Here is an 8,296-nt window from a genome sequence, read left to right on the forward strand (position 1 = left end):
TCTCTACCCAACTCAGGACCCATCACTCAAGAAACCAAGCCCATTCTTGTCTCTACAGACTCTGGTCATCAGGAATTTCTTTGTTTCAACATCATCAACTCACCCATGTTTCCCATTATCTTGGGGTTCCCGTGGCTAATGGCACACGACCCTCAGATCCTTTGGAGTAAAAAAGAAATTCTCTTCTCTTCAGCATACTGCTCCCAGCATTGTTTTGTGCCAACCTCCAATAAGACTGTCCCCTGTTTGACCGTACAACCAGTGCCAGATACGCTTACACATGTCCCTGCAGCATATTACGAATTCCTGGATGTTTTTGATAAAAAGAAGGCCGATAGTTTACCACCTCATCGGCATTATGATTGCCCCATCGATCTGTTGCCCGGCTCCGAGATTCCGTTTGGCCGAATTTTTCCCTTGTCGGAGACCGAGTTGGAAGCTCTCCGCCTCTACATTGATGAAAACCTTGAAAAAGGATTTATTCGTCCTTCTTCCTCCCCAGCAGGGGCTGGTATCTTTTTTGTCGAGAAAAAGGATGGATCTCTCAGACCATGCATAGACTATAGAGAACTTAATAAAATCACCATCAAAAATCGATACCCACTTCCCCTCATTCCTGAACTGTTCCAGCGGTTTCGATCTGCCCAAATATTTACCAAATTGGATTTACGAGGGGCATACAATCTTGTTCGGATACGTGCTGGGGACGAATGGAAGACAGCCTTCAGGTCCAGATTCGGTCACTTTGAGTATCTGGTGATGCCATTTGGGCTCTGTAATGCCCCAGCTACATTCCAGCATCTAGTCAATGATATTTTCCGGGAATTCCTAGATAACTTTGTCATTGTCTATCTTGACGATATTTTGATTTTCTCTACCACTTTAGAATTACATCGAGACCATGTCAAGAAAGTCCTCTCAGTTCTCAGAAAACACGGCCTGTTCCTAAAAGGAGAGAAGTGTGAATTTGAAAAGACTACCATCCAGTTCCTTGGCTTCATCATCACTACTGAAGGGGTAGCCATGGATCCACAAAAAGTTAAAGCCATCCAGGAGTGGCCGGCCCCCTCAGACAAAAAAGGAGTCCAGCGATTTATCGGCTTTGCCAATTTTTATCGCAGGTTTATTAGGGGGTTCTCCTCAATTATCTCTCCCATCACTCAATTAACTCATCAACAAATCAAATTCCGATGGTCCCAGGAAGCTCAAGATGCCTTTGCCAAACTAAAGAATCTATTCACGTCAGCTCCCATACTTCAGCATCCGGATCCCACTCTACCTTATGTACTTGAAGTTGATGCCTCAGAATCCGCCACAGGAGCCATCTTGTCTCAGAGAAGTGGTATTAAGGCACTTCTCCATCCAGTAGCCTTTGCCTCCCGCAAACTAAGTCCTCCAGAGAAAAATTATAATGTTGGTGACCGGGAATTATTAGCCATAAAAACTGCCCTTGAGGAATGGAGATACTTACTGGAGGGTGCGTCCCAGCCCATCATGATCTTCACGGACCACAAGAACCTGGAGTATCTCCGAACAGCCAAACGTCTTAGGCCCCGACAAGCCCGATGGGCATTATTCTTCTCCAGGTTCAATTTCCATATCTCCTATCGACCTGGGTCAAAAAATGGGAAGGCAGACGCACTTTCCCGTATGTTTCCAGAGGCCAATGAGTCAACAGAACCTGAAACCATCCTGTCCTCTCACAATTTTCTTCATCTCATTCAACCTAACCTTCAATCTGCTATTGAACAGGACTCTAGGCAATGCACGGAATCCGAGATATCCTCCTTAGAAAAAAGAGATGGTTTGCTGTGGGCCCAGGACAAGGTTTTTGTCCCCTCCTCTGTAAGGCTTGGAATTTTACAGACTTTCCATGATCACAAAATGGCAGGACATTTCGGAGTACGGAAGACTTCTGAATTAGTTCACCGCTCTTTCTGGTGGCCGGGTTGGAGGCAAGACTGTAAAAAGTATGTTCAATCCTGCATTACCTGCCAACGCAGCAAAGGGTCAAACACTAAAGCTTGGGGCCTCCTTAGACCCCTATCTATCCCTGAAAGACCTTGGAGTGAGGTTTCTTTGGACTTCATTGTTGATCTACCTCCCTCTGAAAATTTTTCCACCATCTTAGTAGTGGTGGATCGCCTCTCAAAGATGGCACACTTTCTACCGATGATTGGTACCCCTTCTGCTTTGGCTACAGCAAATGTTTTTATTAAAGAAATAATAAGACTGCATGGCGTTCCCCACAACATCACCTCTGATAGAGGAATTCAATTTACCTCAAAATTCTGGAAAGACCTTTGTAAATCCCTGGAGATCAAAACCTCCTTTTCTTCAGCATACCATCCCCAAAGCAACGGCCAAACAGAAAGGACAAATCAGACCTTGGAGCAATATCTCCGTTGTTTCTGCTCTAGCTCTCAGGATAATTGGTCAACCCTTCTCCCCTGTGCGGAGTTCGCCTATAATAATGCCACACACTCTGCCACCAATCAGACGCCTTTTTGGGCCAACTATGGGTTCCACCCATCTTTTCTGCCAAACTCCATTCCAGAAGTCACAACCCCCGCAGTTCAAGTAAATCTCATCCAATCTAATTTTTTACAGATCCAAAAGGCCATGAAGGAAGCCCAAGACAGCTATAAGGAATATTACAACAAAGGGAGAAGGAACAATCCGGAATTTAAGGTTGGGGATAAGGTTTGGCTATCTGCTGTCAATCTTAGATTACCCTGTCCCTCACGTAAACTTGGCCCAAAATTCATTGGTCCTTTTGAAGTAAAAAGGGTAATTAATCCTGTGGCCTTCGAACTAACCTTACCCAGTACTCTAAGAATCCATCCAGTGTTCCATGCATCCCTACTAAAACCAGTAGTTCCCAATTCTTTTTCAGGAAGGGAGGAACCTCCACCTCCACCAGTGGAGGTAGAGGGTGAAGAAGAATTTGAGGTGGAAGCAATTATGGACTGTAGAAAGAGGGGTAGGCAGACTCAGTATCTGGTGAAATGGAAAGGGTACCCACCGGAAGATAACTCCTGGGAACCTGCCAGTAATATACACGCACCTCGTTTGGTTCAGAATTTTCACAGACGACACCCAGGGATATTAGCCAGGTTGGGCATCCGGAGGTTGCCCCTCGGGGGGGGGGCACTGTCAGAGGAATAACAGAAACTTTGTTTGCCAGTACCGGCATTTCCCTGTACGCCTGCGTGGCAGAATGGCTAATAGGCGTACGCGGGTACGCAATTCAGCACACCGCGTCACGGCGTAACGGCGCACATAGACGTGCAAGTTAGCGGACGGCGAAACGGCGTAAGCACGTACGCACGTACGCATCTTAGCCGCACACGTGGGTTCCCCTATTAGCCCTATAAAAGGCAGCCCAGCTCTCTGGCTTATTGCTGGTTTGTCATTTAAGCTTCTGTGTTCCTGTTCCTTGTTCTACTATTGACTCCTGCCTGTTGTGACCCGGATTTCCTTGACCATCCTTGAACTTCTCCTGCACCTTGACCTCGGCTTGCTTAAACGGATTCCTCTTCAGTCTGCTCCAGTGTTTGACCCCCAGCTTCTCTTTAAAGACTTTGCTACTGCCTGCTCCAGTGTTTGACCCCCGGCCTGTCTTGGACTCTCCTATTGATTGATTCCTGTGTATGACCTTGGCTTGTTTAAACGGACTTCCTTCCTACCGGCTTGCTGTGTTTGACCCCCTGGCTTCTCTACATACTTGTTCCAGTTATCTACTTCAGGTCCAAGGTGTTGGAGCCCCAGTCTGATTCCTCTGCTGATCACCGTCCGGGTGTACCCTGCACGGACTACTACCAGACAGAAGTTCAACACGCAGGCTCCTACTAGTGCCTGGCGACCCGTGCCTCTCTGTGCCCGATACCCTCTGTACCACCTCCAGGGGTATAGCGCACTCAGCTGCAAGGGGAGCCGCTCTCAGCATCTCGGCCCTGGTGAGTACCCTGACAGCTACTCTCCAAGATTTTGCCTGTCCTATCATTGAGGTGAGCGGCAAAGAGTGTCTTATGGTGGAGGTCACACTTCAGGCACTGATTTACAGTCTTCATTGATGCACATTGTCACTTTTTGGAATCCTGATTTCTTTATGAACTTTTTATGATTTTTCCTTTCCAATAACTATATCTTTCATGTATTGATTTATTGGATGAGGGGATGTATTAATTGTTATATTTATCGCTGCACTATTCTTTGTACTATATAGTGCAAGGGTCTACGTGATTGTATACAGATTGACTGGATAATTTAGGTAGGTCCTCATATTACATAGTTTTGAAAGATCTAAAGTTAATTGTACAGAGATTGTATGGTCAGATTATAATGTATGGTGAGCCTTAGCAAGCATAGAACCACCATAACTCTCCCTCCTGTCTTAGATGGCATTATGGAGATGGTGGGTCCCTTCAATCCAGAGTTTGCCTCCCAAATTTTGACCAAACTTAGTCATGTTTTGTTGTAAACCTGCAGAACACACTGGACTCCCTAGACCAGGGGCAGGCAACCTGGGCATTCCAGCTGTATTTAAACTACAAGTCCCTTGAGGCACTGTAAGTTTCTAACAGCCAAAAGTATGACTTTCAGAGGTAAAGGCATGATAGGACTTCATGATAGCAACTTCACGACAGCTGTGATGCCAAGGTTGCCCTACCCATGCCCTAACCTCTCCATTGAGTACATTGTTCTATTATGTGTAATTTATAGATTAGTAACACTGAGGTTTATTTGGGATTTAATGGCACAGCACTTAAAATACATTGGTTTTCTGTGTTTGAACCTTTATTGCTTCTGTATAGGGATTATACATTAATGTATTTTAATGTTGAATAATTTGGTTCTTCTATCCTTGCGAATAAGGTTTGTATTGGTTTTTATACCTCTGACAACTTTTGAAAAAACAATAAAAAGTATCTATTAAAAAAAAAAAAAAAACTCCCCATACATATTAACATATACGGTAATTTTCTCTTTAATAACTATATATCTTTTCAGCACCAATATCATTGTTGTACCAAGTGAAAGCCCTCATGTAAAGCAAAAACAAAATATCTTTGAAATTATATTTTAGTACAAAAATCTAGATTTGCTATCTGGAGATCAGTTAAAAAAATGTAATACTGAATATTACAATATAGATAACATATGATTTACTTATCTATAGGAAAAAACTAAGTTTGGTCATCATTAGTGAATATGAATTTCAAAATAAATATATTTATTAAAAAGGTAAAACTAAACAAACATTATCACTATAGAATTATGGACATTATATATATATATATATATATATATATATATATATATATATATATATATATATATATTTGTCAATATATCACTGCTGCCCTTTGTACAAACCTATATGCACACAACACCTTAATTTACACCTATTATAACACAATCCAATCAAAAATCATATAGCAAATCAAATCTTACATGTATTGTTGCGTTCAAGCATCAGACATGCAGAGGAATCTATTGACTTACACATTCCCTTCATTCCTGCACCTTAGACATTTGTAAACACACATTTTTAATCAACATTTTTAATCAAACAATATACCCACATAATGGTCACCACAGCATTCTATTACCACGCAAAGCTGTATAGCTAATCTGCAAAAGCCAATTACATTCTCAGTGGCCACAGTTTTTCTATTCAAGTCACTTCTAACAAATGCCTAAATGTCCAGGTAGACAGATATTTTGATCTATGAAGATCTATGTCATGTGTACGTATGATGTAACATTACAGATTACCTGTTTGAGCTTCTTTTTCCACCAAATGTCATTGTGGCAGAATGTGTGCTGCAAGGTCTATCAAATATGTTATGGCAATACTGCATGCCTGGATTTCAGTAGGGTTCTCAGATATGTGCCTCTGGATTTCTTCTGGTCAGTTACATTTATACATAGGCTCCAAACACTATGTATATGTAAATTCGTTTCTGTAGAAGTATTTATGAGTCCCCTGTGGTTTTCTGTAAGTACGCTGTTGCTATACAGTCTTGTGTTGTTTGCAGTGTGTGTAAAAGATTTTTCTTTCCTTACCTCCTGTCTAAGCTGCTGTACTTGTTTCATCTCTCTCTATGCAGCTCTCCCTCTATTCTCCCTCCTCCTGTTACACTCATACTATCCCTCCCGCTTTCACAGTCTTATTCCTTCCTTTTGATTTTATCATGGCTTGTCTTCATGCACATTGATTGCCCTACTCAATCTATGTATCTGTTATAATATCTGTTATAATATCTATATTTTCATTATAACACTTTAAATTCCAGATACTTATTTTTTATTTTCCATTTTCTTTTTAAAAAAACCTTTTAATACTTTAGCAATCAAAGACTAAAGATATGTGTTATTATCTGTCTGTACAGTACTTGTTACCTCTATATCTTATCATTTATTTTTCTGTCCTTCAGTCAATCTCTTATCCATCTATAGCACACCTTGTATACATACTCTATGTGCAAATAATAATTATGCCTACAAGAAGATATCATACAACGCTGTACAAGAATAAGTGACAGTTGAGCAGTTAGATTGCAATATGTTTTGTTTTTTTTGCTGTTTTTTTTTTCTTCTTTGGAATGGGGGCATTGAATTTGTAAGGAGTTGACATTAAAGCATTATTGCTAAAGCTGGGGTAACACCCGAAGAAAATCCAATGAGGTTGAAAGATCTTTCGCTTCATCTTTTTTTTGTGATTTTCTTCTCTTTTTTTTTGAGTGGCTGTGTAGCATAAAGCTCACCGCATGCATAGCAATCTGACTGTATAATTTCCAACAACCATGTAGTGCAAGGACCCACCTGATTGAATAGAAACTGTTGAATAGTTTAGGCATATTGCATATTTTTGCTAAATCTAAAAGACATTGTACAAAGCCTATTAAATCAGCTTTAAACCAGATTACAATACGTTCTGTATGGTGAGGTTAAAGTACAACTAAAAGCTCTGGAATGACAATTTAAGAATGATTAAATCCAGTTACTATGTGATACAGTCACTGCAGTCTACAGTGGGAGGGTTTTAGCAACTGAGGCAGTACTTATTCCAGAGAGCAGTGGGAAGGACTAGGTGTGGCCAGGTGCCGATTGACAAGCTACAGGCTTGAGAATCAGCTGTGACATGCTGAAAGCCATGTCTCCTGCCACAGAATTTCATCCCAGTGTAGTGCAAGCAGGCACAGCCTCCACGAGAGTGACAACTGTGCTCTGAATTTAAGAGCAGTTCAGCATTGTTGCTACCTCATCACAGGAAGCTGCTTTAGGTGGACTTTACTGGCAGGTTCAGCTCGTATTTGTGGGACATTCCAATGAAGGCCTATTGATCCCCTTTAGGGAAAGACAGCCTTGACTGATGGGGTCATGGCCAGGAACTGGGAGTATAAGTTAAAGGAAGTGGCTAAAGAGGATTGGTGAAAGTGCAGGGTGATGGGGTTGGGACTGAGCTCAATAAAAGGGCTGCCCCCAAGGAATCCTGGGCCTTTTTTGAAGAGCACATGGCTAGAAGAGCTGAAGAAGAACGTGGGGTGCTCTTCCCTTCATCATGGACACTGATGTTTTTCTCTCAAGGGTCCACGAGCTTATGGTTTCTCCGCTGACTCCCCCCGTCTGAGATCCCTGAAGAGAGGCCTGCAGCCTTTAGGGCCCGGCGGCATTCCCACGGGCCCTCCCACCTGAGCCCTAAGCCTTCCGGTGCCAGGTATAGGGAGAAGAATGCTCCCCAGCTAACTGTAGCCGCTGGCGCTGCTGGTGCTGGCACCTCCTCCTCCACGGTTACCCGGTCGGCTGCCCGCCGCCAGTGGGGTTCTTCCCAGCGGGTCCTGCCTCATGTGCCTGCTGCTTCCAGTCCTGCCTATACCCACCCTGCACGTTCCCGGAGTCCTGGGTGACCGCAGCTGTCCGCCAGGAGTCCTCCCACTGCATCTCCCAGTCTGCCTCCAGCTGCCTCCTCCTCCCGGCCCTCTTCGCCCTCCCAGGCAAGAGCCGCCCGGGGCTACTTCTGCCATGGTGATCCCCAGCGCTCCCTACTCCCGGCAGGGCAGGAGCGGTATCTCTGATCCGACGGTCCAGTAGTGCCTCTCGGGGCTCTGCTCCCCGCTCTGCATGTCCTGTGATCCGCGGAACAGTGCCACCTGCTGACATGATTCCGCGTGGTGCTCTTCCTCATCTCCCTGCGTCCGGCTGGGCAGGAAATTTGAATGTTTTCCATGCTCCTGACAGCCTGACTTTGTCTGCCGCTCCACCCTATCTCTCAGCAGGGCGGGAGATT

At 43.7% G+C, this 8,296-nt stretch overlaps 1 protein-coding gene across 1 annotated transcript in view; it reads right to left on the minus strand.

The window, feature by feature from the left end:
* GALR3 (galanin receptor 3) overlaps positions 1-7,058 on the minus strand; it is a 322,406-nt gene extending 315,348 nt beyond the window's left edge. Inside the window, exon 1 of the mRNA XM_073592628.1 lies at positions 6,073-7,058. The gene's annotated coding sequence lies outside the window, so the exon portion shown is untranslated. The remainder of the gene's footprint in view (positions 1-6,072) is intronic.
* Between the last annotated feature and the right edge of the window lie 1,238 nt (positions 7,059-8,296).

Source organism: Aquarana catesbeiana, linkage group LG07, assembly GCF_042186555.1.
Source record: "Aquarana catesbeiana isolate 2022-GZ linkage group LG07, ASM4218655v1, whole genome shotgun sequence".
Taxonomy (NCBI): Eukaryota; Metazoa; Chordata; class Amphibia; order Anura; family Ranidae; genus Aquarana; species Aquarana catesbeiana.